Below are 25,167 nucleotides of genomic sequence, written 5' to 3'. Positions count from 1 at the left end.
TTTGTGCACTCCGGAGGAGGTTTATTAAATGAAAAAAAAAATCACCCCACTACTCCACCCCCGACCCGGAAGTGCCCTGTCTGCTATAAAAAGGACAATTTTCGCGTTTTCCCTCGCTTACGGCCATACTACCCTGAGAACGCCCGATCTCGTCCGATCTCGGAAGCTAAGCAGGGTCGGGCCTGGTTAGTACTTGGATGGGAGACCGCCTGGGAATACCAGGTGCTGTAAGCTTTTGCACCCACCTCCAATTCTCAACACGATTCACTGCTCTTTCCAAAAATTTTGGCATTCATTCGTCATTCAACTTTCACTTATCCTGTGGTTTGAAATCGTTTCCTTCACGTTGATTTGACAGATCAACGTCTCTTTGGAATAAAATTAATGTCCAACAGAGGGAGCCGTCTGCACGGGGATCGGTCATGATAGCACTTGGACATGAAACAGCTTGGGATTTCCGCCTGCTGGATGCCTTTGCACCTCCACTGGAAAAGCCCACTTTTGCAACAAACGTCAAATACCGCATCTGCGTGCTCGCAGAGGACCGTATGCGAGCCTGACAGGCTGCGCGCTCAAACCACCACGGGAGCGGGCCCCTCCTTTGTGCACTCCGGAGGAGGTTTATTAAATGAAAAAAAAATCACCCCACTACTCCACCCCCGACCCGGAAGTGCCCTGTCTGCTATAAAGAGGACAATTTTCGCGTTTTCCCTCGCTTACGGCCATACTACCCTGAGAACGCCCGATCTCGTCCGATCTCGGAAGCTAAGCAGGGTCGGGCCTGGTTAGTACTTGGATGGGAGACCGCCTGGGAATACCAGGTGCTGTAAGCTTTTGCACCCACCTCCAATTCTCAACACGATTCACTGCTCTTTCCAAAAATTTTGGCATTCATTCGTCATTCAACTTTCACTCATCCTGTGGTTTGAAATCGTTTCCTTCACGTTGATTTGACAGATCAACGTCTCTTTGGAATAAAATTAATGTCCAACAGAGGGAGCCGTCTGCACGGGGATCGGTCATGATAGCACTTGGACATGAAACAGCTTGGGATTTCCGCCTGCTGGATGCCTTTGCACCTCCACTGGAAAAGCCCACTTTTGCAACAAACGTCAAATACCGCATCTGCGTGCTCGCAGAGGACCGTATGCGAGCCTGACAGGCTGCGCGCTCAAACCACCACGGGAGCGGGCCCCTCCTTTGTGCACTCCGGAGGAGGTTTATTAAATGAAAAAAAAAATCACCCCACTACTCCACCCTCGACCCGGAAGTGCCCTGTCTGCTATAAAGAGGACAATTTTCACGTTTTCCCTCGCTTACGGCCATACTACCCTGAGAACGCCCGATCTCGTCCGATCTCGGAAGCTAAGCAGTGTCGGGCCTGGTTAGTACTTGGATGGGAGACCGCCTGGGAATACCAGGTGCTGTAAGCTTTTGCACCCACCTCCAATTCTCAACACGATTCACTGCTCTTTCCAAAAATTTTGGCATTCATTCGTCATTCAACTTTCACTTATCCTGTGGTTTGAAATCGTTTCCTTCACGTTGATTTGACAGATCAACGTCTCTTTGGAATAAAATTAATGTCCAACAGAGGGAGCCGTCTGCACGGGGATCGGTCATGATAGCACTTGGACATGAAACAGCTTGGGATTTCCGCCTGCTGGATGCCTTTGCACCTCCACTGGAAAAGCCCACTTTTGCAACAAACGTCAAATACCGCATCTGCGTGCTCGCAGAGGACCGTATGCGAGCCTGACAGGCTGCGCGCTCAAACCACCACGGGAGCGGGCCCCTCCTTTGTGCACTCCGGAGGAGGTTTATTAAATGAAAAAAAAAAATCACCCCACTACTCCACCCCCGACCCGGAAGTGCCCTGTCTGCTATAAAAAGGACAATTTTCGCGTTTTCCCTCGCTTACGGCCATACTACCCTGAGAACGCCCGATCTCGTCCGATCTCGGAAGCTAAGCAGGGTCGGGCCTGGTTAGTACTTGGATGGGAGACCGCCTGGGAATACCAGGTGCTGTAAGCTTTTGCACCCACCTCCAATTCTCAACACGATTCACTGCTCTTTCCAAAAATTTTGGCATTCATTCGTCATTCAACTTTCACTTATCCTGTGGTTTGAAATCGTTTCCTTCACGTTGATTTGACAGATCAACGTCTCTTTGGAATAAAATTAATGTCCAACAGAGGGAGCCGTCTGCACGGGGATCGGTCATGATAGCACTTGGACTTGAAACAGCTTGGGATTTCCGCCTGCTGGATGCCTTTGCACCTCCACTGGAAAAGCCCACTTTTGCAACAAACGTCAAATACCGCATCTGCGTCCTCGCAGAGGACCGTATGCGAGCCTGACAGGCTGCGCACTCAAACTACCACGGGAGCGGGCCCCTCCTTTGTGCACTCCGGAGGAGGTTTATTAAATGAAAAAAAAAATCACCCCACTACTCCACCCTCGACCCGGAAGTGCCCTGTCTGCTATAAAGAGGACAATTTTCACGTTTTCCCTCGCTTACGGCCATACTACCCTGAGAACGCCCGATCTCGTCCGATCTCGGAAGCTAAGCAGTGTCGGGCCTGGTTAGTACTTGGATGGGAGACCGCCTGGGAATACCAGGTGCTGTAAGCTTTTGCACCCACCTCCAATTCTCAACACGATTCACTGCTCTTTCCAAAAATTTTGGCATTCATTCGTCATTCAACTTTCACTTATCCTGTGGTTTGAAATCGTTTCCTTCACGTTGATTTGACAGATCAACGTCTCTTTGGAATAAAATTAATGTCCAACAGAGGGAGCCGTCTGCACGGGGATCGGTCATGATAGCACTTGGACATGAAACAGCTTGGGATTTCCGCCTGCTGGATGCCTTTGCACCTCCACTGGAAAAGCCCACTTTTGCAACAAACGTCAAATACCGCATCTGCGTGCTCGCAGAGGACCGTATGCGAGCCTGACAGGCTGCGCGCTCAAACCACCACGGGAGCGGGCCCCTCCTTTGTGCACTCCGGAGGAGGTTTATTAAATGAAAAAAAAAAATCACCCCACTACTCCACCCCCGACCCGGAAGTGCCCTGTCTGCTATAAAAAGGACAATTTTCGCGTTTTCCCTCGCTTACGGCCATACTACCCTGAGAACGCCCGATCTCGTCCGATCTCGGAAGCTAAGCAGGGTCGGGCCTGGTTAGTACTTGGATGGGAGACCGCCTGGGAATACCAGGTGCTGTAAGCTTTTGCACCCACCTCCAATTCTCAACACGATTCACTGCTCTTTCCAAAAATTTTGGCATTCATTCGTCATTCAACTTTCACTTATCCTGTGGTTTGAAATCGTTTCCTTCACGTTGATTTGACAGATCAACGTCTCTTTGGAATAAAATTAATGTCCAACAGAGGGAGCCGTCTGCACGGGGATCGGTCATGATAGCACTTGGACATGAAACAGCTTGGGATTTCCGCCTGCTGGATGCCTTTGCACCTCCACTGGAAAAGCCCACTTTTGCAACAAACGTCAAATACCGCATCTGCGTGCTCGCAGAGGACCGTATGCGAGCCTGACAGGCTGCGCGCTCAAACCACCACGGGAGCGGGCCCCTCCTTTGTGCACTCCGGAGGAGGTTTATTAAATGAAAAAAAAATCACCCCACTACTCCACCCTCGACCCGGAAGTGCCCTGTCTGCTATAAAGAGGACAATTTTCGCGTTTTCCCTCGCTTACGGCCATACTACCCTGAGAACGCCCGATCTCGTCCGATCTCGGAAGCTAAGCAGGGTCGGGCCTGGTTAGTACTTGGATGGGAGACCGCCTGGGAATACCAGGTGCTGTAAGCTTTTGCACCCACCTCCAATTCTCAACACGATTCACTGCTCTTTCCAAAAATTTTGGCATTCATTCGTCATTCAACTTTCACTTATCCTGTGGTTTGAAATCGTTTCCTTCACGTTGATTTGACAGATCAACGTCTCTTTGGAATAAAATTAATGTCCAACAGAGGGAGCCGTCTGCACGGGGATCGGTCATGATAGCACTTGGACATGAAACAGCTTGGGATTTCCGCCTGCTGGATGCCTTTGCACCTCCACTGGAAAAGCCCACTTTTGCAACAAACGTCAAATACCGCATCTGCGTGCTCGCAGAGGACCGTATGCGAGCCTGACAGGCTGCGCGCTCAAACCACCACGGGAGCGGGCCCCTCCTTCGTGCTCTCGGGAGGAGGTCATTAAATGAAAAAAAAAATCACCCCACGACTCCATCCCCGACCCGCAAGTGCCCTGTCTGCTATAAAGGGGACAATTTTCACGTTTTCCCTCGCTTACGGCCATACTACCCTGAGAACGCCCGATCTCGTCCGATCTCGGAAGCTAAGCAGGGTCGGGCCTGGTTAGTACTTGGATGGGAGACCGCCTGGGAATACCAGGTGCTGTAAGCTTTTGCACCCACCTCCAATTCACAACACGATTCACTGCTCTTTCCAAAAATTTTGGCATTCATTCGTCATTCAACTTTCACTTATCCTGTGGTTTGAAATCGTTTCCTTCACGTTGATTTGACAGATCAACGTCTCTTTGGAATAAAATTAATGTCCAACAGAGGGAGCCGTCTGCACGTGGATCGGTAATGATAGCACTTGGACATGAAGCAGCTTGGGATTTCCGCCTGCTGGATGCTTTTGCACCTCCACTGGAAAAGCCAACTTTTGCAACAGACATCAAATACAGCCTCTGCGTGCTCGCAGAGGACCGTATGCGAGCCTGACAGGCTGCGCGCTCAAACCACCACGGGAGCGGGCCCCTCCTTCGTGCTCTCGGGAGGAGGTCATTAAATGAAAAAAAAAATCACCCCACTACTCCACCCCCGACCCAGAAGTGCCCTGTCTGCTATAAAGGGGACAATTTTCACGTTTACCCTCGCTTACGGCCATACTACCCTGAGAGCACCCGATCTCGGAAGCTAAGCAGGGTCGGGCCTGGTTAGTACTTGGATGGGAGACCGCCTGGGAATACCAGGTGCTGTAAGCTTTTGCACCCACCTCCAATTCTCAACACGATTCACTGCTCTTTCCAAAAATTTTGGCATTCATTCGTCATTCAACTTTCACTTATCCTGTGGTTTGAAATCGTTTCCTTCACGTTGATTTGACAGATCAACGTCTCTTTGGAATAAAATTAATGTCCAACAGAGGGAGCCGTCTGCACGGGGATCGGTCATGATAGCACTTGGACTTGAAACAGCTTGGGATTTCCGCCTGCTGGATGCCTTTGCACCTCCACTGGAAAAGCCCACTTTTGCAACAAACGTCAAATACCGCATCTGCGTGCTCGCAGAGGACCGTATGCGAGCCTGACAGGCTGCGCGCTCAAACCACCACGGGAGCGGGCCCCTCCTTTGTGCACTCCGGAGGAGGTTTATTAAATGAAAAAAAAAATCACCCCACTACTCCACCCTCGACCCGGAAGTGCCCTGTCTTCTATAAAGAGGACAATTTTCACGTTTTCCCTCGCTTACGGCCATACTACCCTGAGAACGCCCGATCTCGTCCGATCTCGGAAGCTAAGCAGGGTCGGGCCTGGTTAGTACTTGGATGGGAGACCGCCTGGGAATACCAGGTGCTGTAAGCTTTTGCACCCACCTCCAATTCTCAACACGATTCACTGCTCTTTCCAAAAATTTTGGCATTCATTCGTCATTCAACTTTCACTTATCCTGTGGTTTGAAATCGTTTCCTTCACGTTGATTTGACAGATCAACGTCTCTTTGGAATAAAATTAATGTCCAACAGAGGGAGCCGTCTGCACGGGGATCGGTCATGATAGCACTTGGACATGAAACAGCTTGGGATTTCCGCCTGCTGGATGCCTTTGCACCTCCACTGGAAAAGCCCACTTTTGCAACAAACGTCAAATACCGCATCTGCGTGCTCGCAGAGGACCGTATGCGAGCCTGACAGGCTGCGCGCTCAAACCACCACGGGAGCGGGCCCCTCCTTTGTGCACTCCGGAGGAGGTTTATTAAATGAAAAAAAAAATCACCCCACTACTCCACCCCCGACCCGGAAGTGCCCTGTCTGCTATAAAAAGGACAATTTTCGCGTTTTCCCTCGCTTACGGCCATACTACCCTGAGAACGCCCGATCTCGTCCGATCTCGGAAGCTAAGCAGGGTCGGGCCTGGTTAGTACTTGGATGGGAGACCGCCTGGGAATACCAGGTGCTGTAAGCTTTTGCACCCACCTCCAATTCTCAACACGATTCACTGCTCTTTCCAAAAATTTTGGCATTCATTCGTCATTCAACTTTCACTTATCCTGTGGTTTGAAATCGTTTCCTTCACGTTGATTTGACAGATCAACGTCTCTTTGGAATAAAATTAATGTCCAACAGAGGGAGCCGTCTGCACGGGGATCGGTCATGATAGCACTTGGACATGAAACAGCTTGGGATTTCCGCCTGCTGGATGCCTTTGCACCTCCACTGGAAAAGCCCACTTTTGCAACAAACGTCAAATACCGCATCTGCGTGCTCGCAGAGGACCGTATGCGAGCCTGACAGGCTGCGCGCTCAAACCACCACGGGAGCGGGCCCCTCCTTTGTGCACTCCGGAGGAGGTTTATTAAATGAAAAAAAAATCACCCCACTACTCCACCCCCGACCCGGAAGTGCCCTGTCTGCTATAAAGAGGACAATTTTCGCGTTTTCCCTCGCTTACGGCCATACTACCCTGAGAACGCCCGATCTCGTCCGATCTCGGAAGCTAAGCAGGGTCGGGCCTGGTTAGTACTTGGATGGGAGACCGCCTGGGAATACCAGGTGCTGTAAGCTTTTGCACCCACCTCCAATTCTCAACACGATTCACTGCTCTTTCCAAAAATTTTGGCATTCATTCGTCATTCAACTTTCACTCATCCTGTGGTTTGAAATCGTTTCCTTCACGTTGATTTGACAGATCAACGTCTCTTTGGAATAAAATTAATGTCCAACAGAGGGAGCCGTCTGCACGGGGATCGGTCATGATAGCACTTGGACATGAAACAGCTTGGGATTTCCGCCTGCTGGATGCCTTTGCACCTCCACTGGAAAAGCCCACTTTTGCAACAAACGTCAAATACCGCATCTGCGTGCTCGCAGAGGACCGTATGCGAGCCTGACAGGCTGCGCGCTCAAACCACCACGGGAGCGGGCCCCTCCTTTGTGCACTCCGGAGGAGGTTTATTAAATGAAAAAAAAAATCACCCCACTACTCCACCCTCGACCCGAAGTGCCCTGTCTGCTATAAAGAGGACAATTTTCACGTTTTCCCTCGCTTACGGCCATACTACCCTGAGAACGCCCGATCTCGTCCGATCTCGGAAGCTAAGCAGTGTCGGGCCTGGTTAGTACTTGGATGGGAGACCGCCTGGGAATACCAGGTGCTGTAAGCTTTTGCACCCACCTCCAATTCTCAACACGATTCACTGCTCTTTCCAAAAATTTTGGCATTCATTCGTCATTCAACTTTCACTTATCCTGTGGTTTGAAATCGTTTCCTTCACGTTGATTTGACAGATCAACGTCTCTTTGGAATAAAATTAATGTCCAACAGAGGGAGCCGTCTGCACGGGGATCGGTCATGATAGCACTTGGACATGAAACAGCTTGGGATTTCCGCCTGCTGGATGCCTTTGCACCTCCACTGGAAAAGCCCACTTTTGCAACAAACGTCAAATACCGCATCTGCGTGCTCGCAGAGGACCGTATGCGAGCCTGACAGGCTGCGCGCTCAAACCACCACGGGAGCGGGCCCCTCCTTTGTGCACTCCGGAGGAGGTTTATTAAATGAAAAAAAAAAATCACCCCACTACTCCACCCCCGACCCGGAAGTGCCCTGTCTGCTATAAAAAGGACAATTTTCGCGTTTTCCCTCGCTTACGGCCATACTACCCTGAGAACGCCCGATCTCGTCCGATCTCGGAAGCTAAGCAGGGTCGGGCCTGGTTAGTACTTGGATGGGAGACCGCCTGGGAATACCAGGTGCTGTAAGCTTTTGCACCCACCTCCAATTCTCAACACGATTCACTGCTCTTTCCAAAAATTTTGGCATTCATTCGTCATTCAACTTTCACTTATCCTGTGGTTTGAAATCGTTTCCTTCACGTTGATTTGACAGATCAACGTCTCTTTGGAATAAAATTAATGTCCAACAGAGGGAGCCGTCTGCACGGGGATCGGTCATGATAGCACTTGGACTTGAAACAGCTTGGGATTTCCGCCTGCTGGATGCCTTTGCACCTCCACTGGAAAAGCCCACTTTTGCAACAAACGTCAAATACCGCATCTGCGTGCTCGCAGAGGACCGTATGCGAGCCTGACAGGCTGCGCGCTCAAACCACCACGGGAGCGGGCCCCTCCTTTGTGCACTCCGGAGGAGGTTTATTAAATGAAAAAAAAAATCACCCCACTACTCCACCCTCGACCCGGAAGTGCCCTGTCTGCTATAAAGAGGACAATTTTCGCGTTTTCCCTCGCTTACGGCCATACTACCCTGAGAACGCCCGATCTCGTCCGATCTCGGAAGCTAAGCAGTGTCGGGCCTGGTTAGTACTTGGATGGGAGACCGCCTGGGAATACCAGGTGCTGTAAGCTTTTGCACCCACCTCCAATTCTCAACACGATTCACTGCTCTTTCCAAAAATTTTGGCATTCATTCGTCATTCAACTTTCACTTATCCTGTGGTTTGAAATCGTTTCCTTCACGTTGATTTGACAGATCAACGTCTCTTTGGAATAAAATTAATGTCCAACAGAGGGAGCCGTCTGCACGGGGATCGGTCATGATAGCACTTGGACTTGAAACAGCTTGGGATTTCCGCCTGCTGGATGCCTTTGCACCTCCACTGGAAAAGCCCACTTTTGCAACAAACGTCAAATACCGCATCTGCGTGCTCGCAGAGGACCGTATGCGAGCCTGACAGGCTGCGCGCTCAAACCACCACGGGAGCGGGCCCCTCCTTTGTGCACTCCGGAGGAGGTTTATTAAATGAAAAAAAAAATCACCCCACTACTCCACCCTCGACCCGGAAGTGCCCTGTCTGCTATAAAGAGGACAATTTTCGCGTTTTCCCTCGCTTACGGCCATACTACCCTGAGAACGCCCGATCTCGTCCGATCTCGGAAGCTAAGCAGTGTCGGGCCTGGTTAGTACTTGGATGGGAGACCGCCTGGGAATACCAGGTGCTGTAAGCTTTTGCACCCACCTCCAATTCTCAACACGATTCACTGCTCTTTCCAAAAATTTTGGCATTCATTCGTCATTCAACTTTCACTTATCCTGTGGTTTGAAATCGTTTCCTTCACGTTGATTTGACAGATCAACGTCTCTTTGGAATAAAATTAATGTCCAACAGAGGGAGCCGTCTGCACGGGGATCGGTCATGATAGCACTTGGACATGAAACAGCTTGGGATTTCCGCCTGCTGGATGCCTTTGCACCTCCACTGGAAAAGCCCACTTTTGCAACAAACGTCAAATACCGCATCTGCGTGCTCGCAGAGGACCGTATGCGAGCCTGACAGGCTGCGCGCTCAAACCACCACGGGAGCGGGCCCCTCCTTTGTGCACTCCGGAGGAGGTTTATTAAATGAAAAAAAAAAATCACCCCACTACTCCACCCCCGACCCGGAAGTGCCCTGTCTGCTATAAAGAGGAAAATTTTCGCGTTTTCCCTCGCTTACGGCCATACTACCCTGAGAACGCCCGATTTCGTCCGATCTCGGAAGCTAAGCAGGGTCGGGCCTGGTTAGTACTTGGATGGGAGACCGCCTGGGAATACCAGGTGCTGTAAGCTTTTGCACCCACCTCCAATTCTCAACACGATTCACTGCTCTTTCCAAAAATTTTGGCATTCATTCGTCATTCAACTTTCACTTATCCTGTGGTTTGAAATCGTTTCCTTCACGTTGATTTGACAGATCAACGTCTCTTTGGAATAAAATTAATGTCCAACAGAGGGAGCCGTCTGCACGGGGATCGGTCATGATAGCACTTGGACATGAAACAGCTTGGGATTTCCGCCTGCTGGATGCTTTTGCACCTCCACTGGAAAAGCCAACTTTTGCAACAGACATCAAGTACCGTATCTGCGTGCTCGCAGAGGACCGTATGCGAGCCTGACAGGCTGCGCGCTCAAACCACCACGGGAGCGGGCCCCTCCTTTGTGCACTCCGGAGGAGGTTTATTAAATGAAAAAAAAAATCACCCCACTACTCCACCCTCGACCCGGAAGTGCCCTGTCTGCTATAAAGAGGACAATTTTCGCGTTTTCCCTCGCTTACGGCCATACTACCCTGAGAACGCCCGATCTCGTCCGATCTCGGAAGCTAAGCAGTGTCGGGCCTGGTTAGTACTTGGATGGGAGACCGCCTGGGAATACCAGGTGCTGTAAGCTTTTGCACCCACCTCCAATTCTCAACACGATTCACTGCTCTTTCCAAAAATTTTGGCATTCATTCGTCATTCAACTTTCACTTATCCTGTGGTTTGAAATCGTTTCCTTCACGTTGATTTGACAGATCAACGTCTCTTTGGAATAAAATTAATGTCCAACAGAGGGAGCCGTCTGCACGGGGATCGGTCATGATAGCACTTGGACATGAAACAGCTTGGGATTTCCGCCTGCTGGATGCCTTTGCACCTCCACTGGAAAAGCCCACTTTTGCAACAAACGTCAAATACCGCATCTGCGTGCTCGCAGAGGACCGTATGCGAGCCTGACAGGCTGCGCGCTCAAACCACCACGGGAGCGGGCCCCTCCTTTGTGCACTCCGGAGGAGGTTTATTAAATGAAAAAAAAAATCACCCCACTACTCCACCCCCGACCCGGAAGTGCCCTGTCTGCTATAAAAAGGACAATTTTCGCGTTTTCCCTCGCTTACGGCCATACTACCCTGAGAACGCCCGATCTCGTCCGATCTCGGAAGCTAAGCAGGGTCGGGCCTGGTTAGTACTTGGATGGGAGACCGCCTGGGAATACCAGGTGCTGTAAGCTTTTGCACCCACCTCCAATTCTCAACACGATTCACTGCTCTTTCCAAAAATTTTGGCATTCATTCGTCATTCAACTTTCACTTATCCTGTGGTTTGAAATCGTTTCCTTCACGTTGATTTGACAGATCAACGTCTCTTTGGAATAAAATTAATGTCCAACAGAGGGAGCCGTCTGCACGGGGATCGGTCATGATAGCACTTGGACATGAAACAGCTTGGGATTTCCGCCTGCTGGATGCCTTTGCACCTCCACTGGAAAAGCCCACTTTTGCAACAAACGTCAAATACCGCATCTGCGTGCTCGCAGAGGACCGTATGCGAGCCTGACAGGCTGCGCGCTCAAACCACCACGGGAGCGGGCCCCTCCTTTGTGCACTCCGGAGGAGGTTTATTAAATGAAAAAAAAATCACCCCACTACTCCACCCCCGACCCGGAAGTGCCCTGTCTGCTATAAAGAGGACAATTTTCGCGTTTTCCCTCGCTTACGGCCATACTACCCTGAGAACGCCCGATCTCGTCCGATCTCGGAAGCTAAGCAGGGTCGGGCCTGGTTAGTACTTGGATGGGAGACCGCCTGGGAATACCAGGTGCTGTAAGCTTTTGCACCCACCTCCAATTCTCAACACGATTCACTGCTCTTTCCAAAAATTTTGGCATTCATTCGTCATTCAACTTTCACTCATCCTGTGGTTTGAAATCGTTTCCTTCACGTTGATTTGACAGATCAACGTCTCTTTGGAATAAAATTAATGTCCAACAGAGGGAGCCGTCTGCACGGGGATCGGTCATGATAGCACTTGGACATGAAACAGCTTGGGATTTCCGCCTGCTGGATGCCTTTGCACCTCCACTGGAAAAGCCCACTTTTGCAACAAACGTCAAATACCGCATCTGCGTGCTCGCAGAGGACCGTATGCGAGCCTGACAGGCTGCGCGCTCAAACCACCACGGGAGCGGGCCCCTCCTTTGTGCACTCCGGAGGAGGTTTATTAAATGAAAAAAAAAATCACCCCACTACTCCACCCTCGACCCGGAAGTGCCCTGTCTGCTATAAAGAGGACAATTTTCACGTTTTCCCTCGCTTACGGCCATACTACCCTGAGAACGCCCGATCTCGTCCGATCTCGGAAGCTAAGCAGTGTCGGGCCTGGTTAGTACTTGGATGGGAGACCGCCTGGGAATACCAGGTGCTGTAAGCTTTTGCACCCACCTCCAATTCTCAACACGATTCACTGCTCTTTCCAAAAATTTTGGCATTCATTCGTCATTCAACTTTCACTTATCCTGTGGTTTGAAATCGTTTCCTTCACGTTGATTTGACAGATCAACGTCTCTTTGGAATAAAATTAATGTCCAACAGAGGGAGCCGTCTGCACGGGGATCGGTCATGATAGCACTTGGACATGAAACAGCTTGGGATTTCCGCCTGCTGGATGCCTTTGCACCTCCACTGGAAAAGCCCACTTTTGCAACAAACGTCAAATACCGCATCTGCGTGCTCGCAGAGGACCGTATGCGAGCCTGACAGGCTGCGCGCTCAAACCACCACGGGAGCGGGCCCCTCCTTTGTGCACTCCGGAGGAGGTTTATTAAATGAAAAAAAAAAATCACCCCACTACTCCACCCCCGACCCGGAAGTGCCCTGTCTGCTATAAAAAGGACAATTTTCGCGTTTTCCCTCGCTTACGGCCATACTACCCTGAGAACGCCCGATCTCGTCCGATCTCGGAAGCTAAGCAGGGTCGGGCCTGGTTAGTACTTGGATGGGAGACCGCCTGGGAATACCAGGTGCTGTAAGCTTTTGCACCCACCTCCAATTCTCAACACGATTCACTGCTCTTTCCAAAAATTTTGGCATTCATTCGTCATTCAACTTTCACTTATCCTGTGGTTTGAAATCGTTTCCTTCACGTTGATTTGACAGATCAACGTCTCTTTGGAATAAAATTAATGTCCAACAGAGGGAGCCGTCTGCACGGGGATCGGTCATGATAGCACTTGGACTTGAAACAGCTTGGGATTTCCGCCTGCTGGATGCCTTTGCACCTCCACTGGAAAAGCCCACTTTTGCAACAAACGTCAAATACCGCATCTGCGTGCTCGCAGAGGACCGTATGCGAGCCTGACAGGCTGCGCGCTCAAACCACCACGGGAGCGGGCCCCTCCTTTGTGCACTCCGGAGGAGGTTTATTAAATGAAAAAAAAAATCACCCCACTACTCCACCCTCGACCCGGAAGTGCCCTGTCTGCTATAAAGAGGACAATTTTCGCGTTTTCCCTCGCTTACGGCCATACTACCCTGAGAACGCCCGATCTCGTCCGATCTCGGAAGCTAAGCAGTGTCGGGCCTGGTTAGTACTTGGATGGGAGACCGCCTGGGAATACCAGGTGCTGTAAGCTTTTGCACCCACCTCCAATTCTCAACACGATTCACTGCTCTTTCCAAAAATTTTGGCATTCATTCGTCATTCAACTTTCACTTATCCTGTGGTTTGAAATCGTTTCCTTCACGTTGATTTGACAGATCAACGTCTCTTTGGAATAAAATTAATGTCCAACAGAGGGAGCCGTCTGCACGGGGATCGGTCATGATAGCACTTGGACTTGAAACAGCTTGGGATTTCCGCCTGCTGGATGCCTTTGCACCTCCACTGGAAAAGCCCACTTTTGCAACAAACGTCAAATACCGCATCTGCGTGCTCGCAGAGGACCGTATGCGAGCCTGACAGGCTGCGCGCTCAAACCACCACGGGAGCGGGCCCCTCCTTTGTGCACTCCGGAGGAGGTTTATTAAATGAAAAAAAAAATCACCCCACTACTCCACCCTCGACCCGGAAGTGCCCTGTCTGCTATAAAGAGGACAATTTTCGCGTTTTCCCTCGCTTACGGCCATACTACCCTGAGAACGCCCGATCTCGTCCGATCTCGGAAGCTAAGCAGTGTCGGGCCTGGTTAGTACTTGGATGGGAGACCGCCTGGGAATACCAGGTGCTGTAAGCTTTTGCACCCACCTCCAATTCTCAACACGATTCACTGCTCTTTCCAAAAATTTTGGCATTCATTCGTCATTCAACTTTCACTTATCCTGTGGTTTGAAATCGTTTCCTTCACGTTGATTTGACAGATCAACGTCTCTTTGGAATAAAATTAATGTCCAACAGAGGGAGCCGTCTGCACGGGGATCGGTCATGATAGCACTTGGACATGAAACAGCTTGGGATTTCCGCCTGCTGGATGCCTTTGCACCTCCACTGGAAAAGCCCACTTTTGCAACAAACGTCAAATACCGCATCTGCGTGCTCGCAGAGGACCGTATGCGAGCCTGACAGGCTGCGCGCTCAAACCACCACGGGAGCGGGCCCCTCCTTTGTGCACTCCGGAGGAGGTTTATTAAATGAAAAAAAAAAATCACCCCACTACTCCACCCCCGACCCGGAAGTGCCCTGTCTGCTATAAAGAGGAAAATTTTCGCGTTTTCCCTCGCTTACGGCCATACTACCCTGAGAACGCCCGATTTCGTCCGATCTCGGAAGCTAAGCAGGGTCGGGCCTGGTTAGTACTTGGATGGGAGACCGCCTGGGAATACCAGGTGCTGTAAGCTTTTGCACCCACCTCCAATTCTCAACACGATTCACTGCTCTTTCCAAAAATTTTGGCATTCATTCGTCATTCAACTTTCACTTATCCTGTGGTTTGAAATCGTTTCCTTCACGTTGATTTGACAGATCAACGTCTCTTTGGAATAAAATTAATGTCCAACAGAGGGAGCCGTCTGCACGGGGATCGGTCATGATAGCACTTGGACATGAAACAGCTTGGGATTTCCGCCTGCTGGATGCTTTTGCACCTCCACTGGAAAAGCCAACTTTTGCAACAGACATCAAGTACCGTATCTGCGTGCTCGCAGAGGACCGTATGCGAGCCTGACAGGCTGCGCGCTCAAACCACCACGGGAGCGGGCCCCTCCTTTGTGCACTCCGGAGGAGGTTTATTAAATGAAAAAAAAAAATCACCCCACTACTCCACCCCCGACCCGGAAGTGCCCTGTCTGCTATAAAGAGGACAATTTTCACGTTTTCCCTCGCTTACGGCCATACTACCCTGAGAACGCCCGATCTCGTCCGATCTCGGAAGCTAAGCAGGGTCGGGCCTGGTTAGTACTTGGATGGGAGACCGCCTGGGAATACCAGGTGCTGTAAGCTTTTGCACCCACCTCCAATTCTCAACACGATTCACTGCTCTTTCCAAAAATTTTGGCATTCATTCGTCATTCAACTTTCACTTATCCTGTGGTTTGAAATCGTTTCCTTCACGTTGATTTGACAGATCAACGTCTCTTTGGAATAAAATTAATGTCCAACAGAGGGAGCCGTCTGCACGGGGATCGGTCATGATAGCACTTGGACATGAAACAGCTTGGGATTTCCGCCTGCTGGATGCCTTTGCACCTCCACTGGAAAAGCCCACTTTTGCAACAAACGTCAAATACCGCATCTGCGTGCTCGCAGAGGACCGTATGCGAGCCTGACAGGCTGCGCGCTCAAACCACCACGGGAGCGGGCCCCTCCTTCGTGCTCTCGGGAGGAGGTCATTAAATGAAAAAAAAAAAAATCACCCCACTACTCCACCCCCGACCCGGAAGTGCTCTGTCTGCTATAAAGAGGACAATTTTCACGATTTCCCTCGCTTACGGCCATACTACCCTGAGAACGCCCGATCTCGTCCGATCTCGGAAGCTAAGCAGGGTCGGGCCTGGTTAGTACTTGGATGGGAGACCGCCTGGGAATACCAGGTGCTGTAAGCTTTTGCACCCACCTCCAATTCACAACACGATTCACTGCTCTTTCCAAAAATTTTGGCATTCATTCGTCATTCAACTTTCACTTATCCTGTGGTTTGAAATCGTTTCCTTCACGTTGATTTGACAGATCAACGTCTCTTTGGAATAAAATTAATGTCCAACAGAGGGAGCCGTCTGCACGTGGATCGGTAATGATAGCACTTGGACATGAAGCAGCTTGGGATTTCCGCCTGCTGGATGCTTTTGCACCTCCACTGGAAAAGCCAACTTTTGCAACAGACATCAAATACAGCCTCTGCGTGCTCGCAGAGGACCGTATGCGAGCCTGACAGGCTGCGCGCTCAAACCACCACGGGAGCGGGTCCCTCCTTTGTGCACTCCGGAGGAGGTTTATTAAATGAAAAAAAATCACCCCACTACTCCACCCCCGACCCAGAAGTGCCCTGTCTGCTATGAAGGGGACAATTTTCACGTTTACCCTCGCTTACGGCCATACTACCCTGAGAGCGCCCGATCTCGGAAGCTAAGCAGGGTCGGGCCTGGTTAGTACTTGGATGGGAGACCGCCTGGGAATACCAGGTGCTGTAAGCTTTTGCACCCACCTCCAATTCTCAACACGATTCACTGCTCTTTCCAAAAATTTTGGCATTCATTCGTCATTCAACTTTCACTTATCCTGTGGTTTGAAATCGTTTCCTTCACGTTGATTTGACAGATCAACGTCTCTTTGGAATAAAATTAATGTCCAACAGAGGGAGCCGTCTGCACGGGGATCGGTCATGATAGCACTTGGACATGAAACAGCTTGGGATTTCCGCCTGCTGGATGCCTTTGCACCTCCACTGGAAAAGCCCACTTTTGCAACAAACGTCAAATACCGCATCTGCGTGCTCGCAGAGGACCGTATGCGAGCCTGACAGGCTGCGCGCTCAAACCACCACGGGAGCGGGCCCCTCCTTTGTGCACTCCGGAGGAGGTTTATTAAATGAAAAAAAAAAATCACCCCACTACTCCACCCCCGACCCGGAAGTGCCCTGTCTGCTATAAAAAGGACAATTTTCGCGTTTTCCCTCGCTTACGGTCATACTACCCTGAGAACGCCCGATCTCGTCCGATCTCGGAAGCTAAGCAGGGTCGGGCCTGGTTAGTACTTGGATGGGAGACCGCCTGGGAATACCAGGTGCTGTAAGCTTTTGCACCCACCTCCAATTCTCAACACGATTCACTGCTCTTTCCAAAAATTTTGGCATTCATTCGTCATTCAACTTTCACTTATCTTGTGGTTTGAAATCGTTTCCTTCACGTTGATTTGACAGATCAACGTCTCTTTGGAATAAAATTAATGTCCAACAGAGGGAGCCGTCTGCACGTGGATCGATAATGATAGCACTTGGACATGAAGCAGCTTGGGATTTCCGCCTGCTGGATGCTTTTGCACCTCCACTGGAAAAGCCAACTTTTGCAACAAACGTCAAATACCGCATCTGCGTGCTCGCAGAGGACCGTATGCGAGCCTGACAGGCTGCGCGCTGAAACCACCACGGGAGCGGGCCCCTCCTTCGTGCTCTCGGGAGGAGGTCATTAAATGAAAAAAAAAATCACCCCACGACTCCATCCCCGACCCGCAAGTGCCCTGTCTGCTATAAAGGGGACAATTTTCACGTTTTCCCTCGCTTACGGCCATACTACCCTGAGAACGCCCGATCTCGTCCGATCTCGGAAGCTAAGCAGGGTCGGGCCTGGTTAGTACTTGGATGGGAGACCGCCTGGGAATACCAGGTGCTGTAAGCTTTTGCACCCACCTCCAATTCACAACACGATTCACTGCTCTTTCCAAAAATTTTGGCATTCATTCGTCATTCAACTTTCACTTATCCTGTGGTTTGAAATCGTTTCCTTCACGTTGATTTGACAGATCAACGTCTCTTTGGAATAAAATTAATGTCCAACAGAGGGAGCCGTCTGCACGGGGATCGGTCATGATAGCACTTGGACTTGAAACAGCTTGGGATTTCCGCCTGCTGGATGCCTTTGCACCTCCACTGGAAAAGCCCACTTTTGCAACAAACATCAAATACCGCATCTGCGTGCTCGCAGAGGACCGTATGCGAGCCTGACAGGCTGCGCGCTCAAACCACCACGGGAGCGGGTCCCTCCTTTGTGCACTCCTGAGGAGGTTTATTAAATGAAAAAAAATCACCCCACTACTCCACCCCCGACCCAGAAGTGCCCTGTCTGCTATAAAGAGGACAATTTTCGCACTTTCCCTCGCTTACGGCCATACTACCCTGAGAACGCCCGATCTCGTCCGGTCTCGGAAGCTAAGCAGGGTCGGGCCTGGTTAGTACTTGGATGGGAGACCGCCTGGGAATACCAGGTGCTGTAAGCTTTTGCACCCACCTCCAATCCACAACACGATTCACTGCTCTTTCCAAAAATTTTGGCATTCATTCGTCATTCAACTTTCACTTATCCTGTGGTTTGAAATCGTTTCCTTCACGTTGATTTGACAGATCAACGTCTCTTTGGAATAAAATTAATGTCCAACAGAGGGAGCCGTCTGCACGGGGATCGGTCATGATAGCACTTGGACATGAAACAGCTTGGGATTTCCGCCTGCTGGATGCCTTTGCACCTCCACTGGAAAAGCCCACTTTTGCAACAAACATCAAATACCGCATCTGCGTGCTCTCAGAGGACCGTATGCGAGCCTGACAGGCTGCGCGCTCAAACCACCACGGGAGCGGGCCCCTCCTTCGTGCTCTCGGGAGGAGGTCATTAAATGAAAAAAAAATCACCCCACTACTCCATCCCCGACCCGCAAGTGCCCTGTCTGCTATAAAGGGGACAATTTTCACGTTTTCCCTCGCTTACGGCCATACTACCCTGAGAACGCCCGATCTCGTCCGATCTCGGAAGCTAAGCAGGGTCGGGCCTGGTTAGTACTTGGATGGGAGACCGCCTGGGAATACCAGGTGCTGTAAGCTTTTGCACCCACCTCCAATTCTCAACACGATTCACTGCTCTTTCCAAAAATTTTGGCATTCATTCGTCATTCAACTTTCACTTATCCTGTGGTTTGAAATCGTTTCCTTCACATTGATTTGACAGATCAACGTCTCTTTGGAATAAAATTAATGTCCAACAGAGGGAGCCGTCTGCACGGGGATCGGTCATGATAGCACTTGGACATGAAACAGCTTGGGATTTCCGCCTGCTGGATGCCTTTGCACCTCCACTGGAAAAGCCCACTTTTGCAACAAACATCAAATACCGCATCTGCGTGCTCGCAGAGGACCGTATGCGAGCCTGACAGGCTGCGCGCTCAAACCACCACGGGAGCGGGCCCCTCCTTCGTGCTCTCGGGAGGAGGTCATTAAATGAAAAAAAAATAAAAGCACCCCACTACTCTATCCCCGACCCGCAAGTGCCCTGTCTGCTATAAAGGGGACAATTTTCACATTTTTCCTCGCTTATGGCCATACTACCCTGAGAACGCCCGATCTCGTCCGATCTCGGAAGCTAAGCAGGGTCGGGCCTGGTTAGTACTTGGATGGGAGACCCCCTGGGAATACCAGGTGCTGTAAGCTTTTGCACCCACCTCCAATTCACAACACGATTCACTGCTCTTTCCAAAAATTTTGGCATTCATTCGTCATTCAACTTTCACTTATCCTGTGGTTTGAAATCGTTTCCTTCACGTTGATTTGACAGATCAACGTCTCTTTGGAATAAAATTAATGTCCAACAGAGGGAGCCGTCTGCACGGGGATCGGTCATGATAGCACTTGGACATGAAACAGCTTGGGATTTCCGCCTGCTGGATGCCTTTGCACCTCCACTGGAAAAGCCCACTTTTGCAACAAACGTCAAATACCGCATCTGCGTGCTCGCAGAGGACCGTATGCGAGCCTGACAGGCTGCGCGCTCAAACCACCACGGGAGCGGGCCCCTCCTTTGTGCACTCCGGAGGAGGTTTATTAAATGAAAAAAAAAAATCACCCCACTACTCCACCCCCGACCCGGAAGTGCCCTGTCTGCTATAAAAAGGACAATTTTCGCGTTTTCCCTCGCTTACGGTCATACTACCCTGAGAACGCCCGATCTCGTCCGATCTCGGAAGCTAAGCAGGGTCGGGCCTGGTTAGTACTTGGATGGGAGACCGCCTGGGAATACCAGGTGCTGTAAGCTTTTGCACCCACCTCCAATTCTCAACACGATTCACTGCTCTTTCCAAAAATTTTGGCATTCATTCGTCATTCAACTTTCACTTATCTTGTGGTTTGAAATCGTTTCCTTCACGTTGATTTGACAGATCAACGTCTCTTTGGAATAAAATTAATGTCCAACAGAGGGAGCCGTCTGCACGTGGATCGATAATGATAGCACTTGGACATGAAGCAGCTTGGGATTTCCGCCTGCTGGATGCTTTTGCACCTCCACTGGAAAAGCCAACTTTTGCAACAAACGTCAAATACCGCATCTGCGTGCTCGCAGAGGACCGTATGCGAGCCTGACAGGCTGCGCGCTGAAACCACCACGGGAGCGGGCCCCTCCTTCGTGCTCTCGGGAGGAGGTCATTAAATGAAAAAAAAAATCACCCCACGACTCCATCCCCGACCCGCAAGTGCCCTGTCTGCTATAAAGGGGACAATTTTCACGTTTTCCCTCGCTTACGGCCATACTACCCTGAGAACGCCCGATCTCGTCCGATCTCGGAAGCTAAGCAGGGTCGGGCCTGGTTAGTACTTGGATGGGAGACCGCCTGGGAATACCAGGTGCTGTAAGCTTTTGCACCCACCTCCAATTCACAACACGATTCACTGCTCTTTCCAAAAATTTTGGCATTCATTCGTCATTCAACTTTCACTTATCCTGTGGTTTGAAATCGTTTCCTTCACGTTGATTTGACAGATCAACGTCTCTTTGGAATAAAATTAATGTCCAACAGAGGGAGCCGTCTGCACGGGGATCGGTCATGATAGCACTTGGACTTGAAACAGCTTGGGATTTCCGCCTGCTGGATGCCTTTGCACCTCCACTGGAAAAGCCCACTTTTGCAACAAACGTCAAATACCGCATCTGCGTGCTCGCAGAGGACCGTATGCGAGCCTGACAGGCTGCGCGCTCAAACCACCACGGGAGCGGGCCCCTCCTTTGTGCACTCCGGAGGAGGTTTATTAAATGAAAAAAAAAAATCACCCCACTACTCCACCCCCGACCCGGAAGTGCCCTGTCTGCTATAAAAAGGACAATTTTCGCGTTTTCCCTCGCTTACGGTCATACTACCCTGAGAACGCCCGATCTCGTCCGATCTCGGAAGCTAAGCAGGGTCGGGCCTGGTTAGTACTTGGATGGGAGACCGCCTGGGAATACCAGGTGCTGTAAGCTTTTGCACCCACCTCCAATTCTCAACACGATTCACTGCTCTTTCCAAAAATTTTGGCATTCATTCGTCATTCAACTTTCACTTATCTTGTGGTTTGAAATCGTTTCCTTCACGTTGATTTGACAGATCAACGTCTCTTTGGAATAAAATTAATGTCCAACAGAGGGAGCCGTCTGCACGTGGATCGATAATGATAGCACTTGGACATGAAGCAGCTTGGGATTTCCGCCTGCTGGATGCTTTTGCACCTCCACTGGAAAAGCCAACTTTTGCAACAAACATCAAATACCGCATCTGCGTGCTCGCAGAGGACCGTATGCGAGCCTGACAGGCTGCGCGCTCAAACCACCACGGGAGCGGGTCCCTCCTTTGTGCACTCCTGAGGAGGTTTATTAAATGAAAAAAAATCACCCCACTACTCCACCCCCGACCCAGAAGTGCCCTGTCTGCTATAAAGAGGACAATTTTCGCACTTTCCCTCGCTTACGGCCATACTACCCTGAGAACGCCCGATCTCGTCCGGTCTCGGAAGCTAAGCAGGGTCGGGCCTGGTTAGTACTTGGATGGGAGACCGCCTGGGAATACCAGGTGCTGTAAGCTTTTGCACCCACCTCCAATCCACAACACGATTCACTGCTCTTTCCAAAAATTTTGGCATTCATTCGTCATTCAACTTTCACTTATCCTGTGGTTTGAAATCGTTTCCTTCACGTTGATTTGACAGATCAACGTCTCTTTGGAATAAAATTAATGTCCAACAGAGGGAGCCGTCTGCACGGGGATCGGTCATGATAGCACTTGGACATGAAACAGCTTGGGATTTCCGCCTGCTGGATGCCTTTGCACCTCCACTGGAAAAGCCCACTTTTGCAACAAACATCAAATACCGCATCTGCGTGCTCTCAGAGGACCGTATGCGAGCCTGACAGGCTGCGCGCTCAAACCACCACGGGAGCGGGCCCCTCCTTCGTGCTCTCGGGAGGAGGTCATTAAATGAAAAAAAAATCACCCCACTACTCCATCCCCGACCCGCAAGTGCCCTGTCTGCTATAAAGGGGACAATTTTCACGTTTTCCCTCGCTTACGGCCATACTACCCTGAGAACGCCCGATCTCGTCCGATCTCGGAAGCTAAGCAGGGTCGGGCCTGGTTAGTACTTGGATGGGAGACCGCCTGGGAATACCAGGTGCTGTAAGCTTTTGCACCCACCTCCAATTCTCAACACGATTCACTGCTCTTTCCAAAAATTTTGGCATTCATTCGTCATTCAACTTTCACTTATCCTGTGGTTTGAAATCGTTTCCTTCACATTGATTTGACAGATCAACGTCTCTTTGGAATAAAATTAATGTCCAACAGAGGGAGCCGTCTGCACGGGGATCGGTCATGATAGCACTTGGACATGAAACAGCTTGGGATTTCCGCCTGCTGGATGCCTTTGCACCTCCACTGGAAAAGCCCACTTTTGCAACAAACATCAAATACCGCATCTGCGTGCTCGCAGAGGACCGTATGCGAGCCTGACAGGCTGCGCGCTCAAACCACCACGGGAGCGGGCCCCTCCTTCGTGCTCTCGGGAGGAGGTCATTAAATGAAAAAAAAATAAAAGCACCCCACTACTCTATCCCCGACCCGCAAGTGCCCTGTCTGCTATAAAGGGGACAATTTTCACATTTTTCCTCGCTTATGGCCATACTACCCTGAGAACGCCCGATCTCGTCCGATCTCGGAAGCTAAGCAGGGTCGGGCCTGGTTAGTACTTGGATGGGAGACCCCCTGGGAATACCAGGTGCTGTAAGCTTTTGCACCCACCTCCAATTCACAACACGATTCACTGCTCTTTCCAAAAATTTTGGCATTCATTCGTCATTCAACTTTCACTTATCCTGTGGTTTGAAATCGTTTCCTTCACGTTGATTTGACAGATCAACGTCTCTTTGGAATAAAATTAATGTCCAACAGAGGGAGCCGTCTGCACGGGGATCGGTTATGATAGCACTTGGACATGAAGCAGCTTGGGATTTCCGCCTGCTGGATGCCTTTGCACCTCCACTGGAAAAGCCCACTTTTGCAACAAACATCAAATACCGCATCTGCGTGCTCGCAGAGGACCGTATGCGAGCCTGACAGGCTGCGCGCTCAAACCACCACGGGAGCGGGCCCCTCCTTCGTGCTCTCGGGAGGAGGTCATTAAATGAAAAAAAAAAATCACCCCACTACTCCATCCCCGACCCGCAAGTGCCCTGTCTGCTATAAAGGGGACAATTTTCACGTTTTCCCTCGCTTACGGCCAGACTACCCTGAGAACGCCCGATCTCGTCCGATCTCGGAAGCTAAGCAGGGTCGGGCCTGGTTAGTACTTGGATGGGAGACCGCCTGGGAATACCAGGTGCTGTAAGGTTTTGCACCCACCTCCAATTCACAACACGATTCACTGCTCTTTCCAAAAATTTTGGCATTCATTCGTCATTCAACTTTCACTTATCCTGTGGTTTGAAATCGTTTCCTTCACGTTGATTTGACAGATCAACGTCTCTTTGGAATAAAATTAATGTCCAACAGAGGGAGCCGTCTGCACGGGGATCGGTCATGATAGCACTTGGACATGAAGCAGCTTGGGATTTCCGCCTGCTGGATGCCTTTGCACCTCCACTGGAAAAGCCCACTTTTGCAACAAACATCAAATACCGCATCTGCGTGCTCGCAGAGGACCGTATGCGAGCCTGACAGGCTGCGCGCTCAAACCACCACGGGAGCGGGCCCCTCCTTCGTGCTCTCGGGAGGAGGTCATTAAATGAAAAAAAAAAATCACCCCACTACTCCATCCCCGACCCGCAAGTGCCCTGTCTGCTATAAAGGGGACAATTTTCACGTTTTTCCTTGCTTACGGCCATACTACCCTGAGAACGCCCGATCTCGTCTGATCTCGGAAGCTAAGCAGGGTCGGTCCTGGTTAGTACTTGGATGGGAGACCGCCTGGGAATACCAGGTGCTGTAAGATTTTGCACCCACCTCCAATTCTCAACACGATTCACTGCTCTTTCCAAAAATTTTGGCATTCATTCGTCATTCAACTTTCACTTATCCTGTGGTTTGAAATCGTTTCCTTCACGTTGATTTGACAGATCAACGTCTCTTTGGAATAAAATTAATGTCCAACAGAGGGAGCCGTCTGCACGGGGATCGGTCATGATAGCACTTGGACATGAAGCAGCTTGGGATTTCCGCCTGCTGGATGCCTTTGCACCTCCACTGGAAAAGCCCACTTATGCAACAAACATCAAATACCGCATCTGCGTGCTCGCAGAGGACCGTATGCGAGCCTGACAGGCTGCGCGCTCAAACCACCACGGGAGCGGGCCCCTCCTTCGTGCTCTTGGGAGGAGGTCATTAAATGAAAAAAAAATCACCCCACTACTCCATCCCCGACCCGCAAGTGCCCTGTCTGCTGTAAGGGGACAATTTTCACATTTTCCTCGCTTACGGCCATACTACCCTGAGAACGCCCGATCTCGTCCGATCTCGGAAGCTAAGCAGGGTCGGGCCTGGTTAGTACTTGGATGGGAGACCGCCTGGGAATACCAGGTGCTGTAAGCTTTTGCACCCACATCCAATTCACAACACGATTCACTGCTCTTTCCAAAAATTTTGGCATTCATTCGTCATTCAACTTTCACTTATCCTGTGGTTTGAAATCGTTTCCTTCACGTTGATTTGACAGATCAACGTCTCTTTGGAATAAAATTAATGTCCAACAGAGGGAGCCGTCTGCACGTGGATCGGTAATGATAGCACTTGGACATGAAGCAGCTTGGGATTTCCGCCTGCTGGATGCTTTTGCACCTCCACTGGAAAAGCCCACTTTTGCAACAAACATCAAATACCGCATCTGCGTGCTCGCAGAGGACCGTATGCGAGCCTGACAGGCTGCGCGCTCAAACCACCACGGGAGCGG

General features: G+C 50.5%; 40 non-coding genes and 2 pseudogenes across 40 annotated transcripts; all 42 read left to right on the top strand.

Moving 5' to 3' along the window:
• The first annotated feature begins 115 nt into the window (after positions 1-115).
• LOC127588186 (5S ribosomal RNA) lies at positions 116-234 on the top strand. The gene has a single exon (XR_007959001.1). It is a non-coding gene; the product is annotated as a 5S ribosomal RNA (ribosomal RNA).
• A 480-nt stretch (positions 235-714) lies between these two features.
• On the top strand, positions 715-833 carry LOC127588179 (5S ribosomal RNA). The gene has a single exon (XR_007958996.1). It is a non-coding gene; the product is annotated as a 5S ribosomal RNA (ribosomal RNA).
• Positions 834-1,314: 481 nt separating this feature from the next.
• On the top strand, positions 1,315-1,433 carry LOC127614277 (5S ribosomal RNA). Its single transcript, XR_007966449.1, has one exon. It is a non-coding gene; the product is annotated as a 5S ribosomal RNA (ribosomal RNA).
• A 482-nt stretch (positions 1,434-1,915) lies between these two features.
• LOC127588174 (5S ribosomal RNA) lies at positions 1,916-2,034 on the top strand. Its single transcript, XR_007958995.1, has one exon. It is a non-coding gene; the product is annotated as a 5S ribosomal RNA (ribosomal RNA).
• Positions 2,035-2,515: 481 nt separating this feature from the next.
• LOC127614274 (5S ribosomal RNA) lies at positions 2,516-2,634 on the top strand. The gene has a single exon (XR_007966447.1). It is a non-coding gene; the product is annotated as a 5S ribosomal RNA (ribosomal RNA).
• Positions 2,635-3,116: 482 nt separating this feature from the next.
• Positions 3,117-3,235, top strand: LOC127588168 (5S ribosomal RNA). The gene has a single exon (XR_007958994.1). It is a non-coding gene; the product is annotated as a 5S ribosomal RNA (ribosomal RNA).
• Positions 3,236-3,715: 480 nt separating this feature from the next.
• On the top strand, positions 3,716-3,834 carry LOC127588165 (5S ribosomal RNA). Its single transcript, XR_007958993.1, has one exon. It is a non-coding gene; the product is annotated as a 5S ribosomal RNA (ribosomal RNA).
• A 480-nt stretch (positions 3,835-4,314) lies between these two features.
• On the top strand, positions 4,315-4,433 carry LOC127588161 (5S ribosomal RNA). Its single transcript, XR_007958992.1, has one exon. It is a non-coding gene; the product is annotated as a 5S ribosomal RNA (ribosomal RNA).
• A 480-nt stretch (positions 4,434-4,913) lies between these two features.
• LOC127616132 (uncharacterized) lies at positions 4,914-5,022 on the top strand (annotated as a pseudogene).
• A 481-nt stretch (positions 5,023-5,503) lies between these two features.
• On the top strand, positions 5,504-5,622 carry LOC127588157 (5S ribosomal RNA). The gene has a single exon (XR_007958991.1). It is a non-coding gene; the product is annotated as a 5S ribosomal RNA (ribosomal RNA).
• Positions 5,623-6,103: 481 nt separating this feature from the next.
• On the top strand, positions 6,104-6,222 carry LOC127588153 (5S ribosomal RNA). Its single transcript, XR_007958990.1, has one exon. It is a non-coding gene; the product is annotated as a 5S ribosomal RNA (ribosomal RNA).
• Positions 6,223-6,702: 480 nt separating this feature from the next.
• LOC127588147 (5S ribosomal RNA) lies at positions 6,703-6,821 on the top strand. The gene has a single exon (XR_007958989.1). It is a non-coding gene; the product is annotated as a 5S ribosomal RNA (ribosomal RNA).
• A 480-nt stretch (positions 6,822-7,301) lies between these two features.
• Positions 7,302-7,420, top strand: LOC127614273 (5S ribosomal RNA). Its single transcript, XR_007966446.1, has one exon. It is a non-coding gene; the product is annotated as a 5S ribosomal RNA (ribosomal RNA).
• Positions 7,421-7,902: 482 nt separating this feature from the next.
• On the top strand, positions 7,903-8,021 carry LOC127588136 (5S ribosomal RNA). The gene has a single exon (XR_007958985.1). It is a non-coding gene; the product is annotated as a 5S ribosomal RNA (ribosomal RNA).
• A 481-nt stretch (positions 8,022-8,502) lies between these two features.
• On the top strand, positions 8,503-8,621 carry LOC127614272 (5S ribosomal RNA). The gene has a single exon (XR_007966445.1). It is a non-coding gene; the product is annotated as a 5S ribosomal RNA (ribosomal RNA).
• Positions 8,622-9,102: 481 nt separating this feature from the next.
• On the top strand, positions 9,103-9,221 carry LOC127614268 (5S ribosomal RNA). Its single transcript, XR_007966444.1, has one exon. It is a non-coding gene; the product is annotated as a 5S ribosomal RNA (ribosomal RNA).
• Positions 9,222-9,703: 482 nt separating this feature from the next.
• LOC127613543 (5S ribosomal RNA) lies at positions 9,704-9,822 on the top strand. The gene has a single exon (XR_007966223.1). It is a non-coding gene; the product is annotated as a 5S ribosomal RNA (ribosomal RNA).
• Positions 9,823-10,303: 481 nt separating this feature from the next.
• LOC127614261 (5S ribosomal RNA) lies at positions 10,304-10,422 on the top strand. The gene has a single exon (XR_007966443.1). It is a non-coding gene; the product is annotated as a 5S ribosomal RNA (ribosomal RNA).
• Positions 10,423-10,903: 481 nt separating this feature from the next.
• On the top strand, positions 10,904-11,022 carry LOC127588132 (5S ribosomal RNA). The gene has a single exon (XR_007958984.1). It is a non-coding gene; the product is annotated as a 5S ribosomal RNA (ribosomal RNA).
• A 480-nt stretch (positions 11,023-11,502) lies between these two features.
• Positions 11,503-11,621, top strand: LOC127588128 (5S ribosomal RNA). The gene has a single exon (XR_007958983.1). It is a non-coding gene; the product is annotated as a 5S ribosomal RNA (ribosomal RNA).
• Positions 11,622-12,102: 481 nt separating this feature from the next.
• Positions 12,103-12,221, top strand: LOC127614252 (5S ribosomal RNA). The gene has a single exon (XR_007966441.1). It is a non-coding gene; the product is annotated as a 5S ribosomal RNA (ribosomal RNA).
• A 482-nt stretch (positions 12,222-12,703) lies between these two features.
• LOC127588123 (5S ribosomal RNA) lies at positions 12,704-12,822 on the top strand. Its single transcript, XR_007958982.1, has one exon. It is a non-coding gene; the product is annotated as a 5S ribosomal RNA (ribosomal RNA).
• Positions 12,823-13,303: 481 nt separating this feature from the next.
• Positions 13,304-13,422, top strand: LOC127614242 (5S ribosomal RNA). The gene has a single exon (XR_007966429.1). It is a non-coding gene; the product is annotated as a 5S ribosomal RNA (ribosomal RNA).
• Positions 13,423-13,903: 481 nt separating this feature from the next.
• On the top strand, positions 13,904-14,022 carry LOC127614236 (5S ribosomal RNA). The gene has a single exon (XR_007966425.1). It is a non-coding gene; the product is annotated as a 5S ribosomal RNA (ribosomal RNA).
• A 482-nt stretch (positions 14,023-14,504) lies between these two features.
• On the top strand, positions 14,505-14,623 carry LOC127613538 (5S ribosomal RNA). The gene has a single exon (XR_007966222.1). It is a non-coding gene; the product is annotated as a 5S ribosomal RNA (ribosomal RNA).
• A 482-nt stretch (positions 14,624-15,105) lies between these two features.
• On the top strand, positions 15,106-15,224 carry LOC127588115 (5S ribosomal RNA). Its single transcript, XR_007958981.1, has one exon. It is a non-coding gene; the product is annotated as a 5S ribosomal RNA (ribosomal RNA).
• A 483-nt stretch (positions 15,225-15,707) lies between these two features.
• Positions 15,708-15,826, top strand: LOC127588111 (5S ribosomal RNA). The gene has a single exon (XR_007958976.1). It is a non-coding gene; the product is annotated as a 5S ribosomal RNA (ribosomal RNA).
• Positions 15,827-16,305: 479 nt separating this feature from the next.
• LOC127616750 (uncharacterized) lies at positions 16,306-16,414 on the top strand (annotated as a pseudogene).
• A 482-nt stretch (positions 16,415-16,896) lies between these two features.
• On the top strand, positions 16,897-17,015 carry LOC127612634 (5S ribosomal RNA). Its single transcript, XR_007965891.1, has one exon. It is a non-coding gene; the product is annotated as a 5S ribosomal RNA (ribosomal RNA).
• A 480-nt stretch (positions 17,016-17,495) lies between these two features.
• On the top strand, positions 17,496-17,614 carry LOC127588108 (5S ribosomal RNA). The gene has a single exon (XR_007958975.1). It is a non-coding gene; the product is annotated as a 5S ribosomal RNA (ribosomal RNA).
• A 479-nt stretch (positions 17,615-18,093) lies between these two features.
• On the top strand, positions 18,094-18,212 carry LOC127613529 (5S ribosomal RNA). The gene has a single exon (XR_007966220.1). It is a non-coding gene; the product is annotated as a 5S ribosomal RNA (ribosomal RNA).
• A 479-nt stretch (positions 18,213-18,691) lies between these two features.
• Positions 18,692-18,810, top strand: LOC127588102 (5S ribosomal RNA). Its single transcript, XR_007958974.1, has one exon. It is a non-coding gene; the product is annotated as a 5S ribosomal RNA (ribosomal RNA).
• A 484-nt stretch (positions 18,811-19,294) lies between these two features.
• LOC127613204 (5S ribosomal RNA) lies at positions 19,295-19,413 on the top strand. The gene has a single exon (XR_007966103.1). It is a non-coding gene; the product is annotated as a 5S ribosomal RNA (ribosomal RNA).
• Positions 19,414-19,895: 482 nt separating this feature from the next.
• LOC127612630 (5S ribosomal RNA) lies at positions 19,896-20,014 on the top strand. Its single transcript, XR_007965890.1, has one exon. It is a non-coding gene; the product is annotated as a 5S ribosomal RNA (ribosomal RNA).
• Positions 20,015-20,494: 480 nt separating this feature from the next.
• Positions 20,495-20,613, top strand: LOC127588098 (5S ribosomal RNA). Its single transcript, XR_007958973.1, has one exon. It is a non-coding gene; the product is annotated as a 5S ribosomal RNA (ribosomal RNA).
• A 482-nt stretch (positions 20,614-21,095) lies between these two features.
• LOC127612624 (5S ribosomal RNA) lies at positions 21,096-21,214 on the top strand. Its single transcript, XR_007965888.1, has one exon. It is a non-coding gene; the product is annotated as a 5S ribosomal RNA (ribosomal RNA).
• Positions 21,215-21,693: 479 nt separating this feature from the next.
• On the top strand, positions 21,694-21,812 carry LOC127613518 (5S ribosomal RNA). Its single transcript, XR_007966218.1, has one exon. It is a non-coding gene; the product is annotated as a 5S ribosomal RNA (ribosomal RNA).
• A 479-nt stretch (positions 21,813-22,291) lies between these two features.
• On the top strand, positions 22,292-22,410 carry LOC127588091 (5S ribosomal RNA). The gene has a single exon (XR_007958972.1). It is a non-coding gene; the product is annotated as a 5S ribosomal RNA (ribosomal RNA).
• Positions 22,411-22,894: 484 nt separating this feature from the next.
• LOC127613196 (5S ribosomal RNA) lies at positions 22,895-23,013 on the top strand. The gene has a single exon (XR_007966099.1). It is a non-coding gene; the product is annotated as a 5S ribosomal RNA (ribosomal RNA).
• A 481-nt stretch (positions 23,014-23,494) lies between these two features.
• On the top strand, positions 23,495-23,613 carry LOC127615090 (5S ribosomal RNA). Its single transcript, XR_007966812.1, has one exon. It is a non-coding gene; the product is annotated as a 5S ribosomal RNA (ribosomal RNA).
• A 481-nt stretch (positions 23,614-24,094) lies between these two features.
• On the top strand, positions 24,095-24,213 carry LOC127615161 (5S ribosomal RNA). Its single transcript, XR_007966833.1, has one exon. It is a non-coding gene; the product is annotated as a 5S ribosomal RNA (ribosomal RNA).
• Positions 24,214-24,690: 477 nt separating this feature from the next.
• Positions 24,691-24,809, top strand: LOC127588081 (5S ribosomal RNA). Its single transcript, XR_007958966.1, has one exon. It is a non-coding gene; the product is annotated as a 5S ribosomal RNA (ribosomal RNA).
• The last annotated feature ends 358 nt before the right edge of the window (positions 24,810-25,167 follow it).

Source organism: Hippocampus zosterae, chromosome 1, assembly GCF_025434085.1.
Source record: "Hippocampus zosterae strain Florida chromosome 1, ASM2543408v3, whole genome shotgun sequence".
NCBI classification, from domain to species: Eukaryota; Metazoa; Chordata; class Actinopteri; order Syngnathiformes; family Syngnathidae; genus Hippocampus; species Hippocampus zosterae.
Note: the sequence above shows the minus strand (reverse complement) of the source record. Positions and strands in the feature narration are given on the sequence as shown.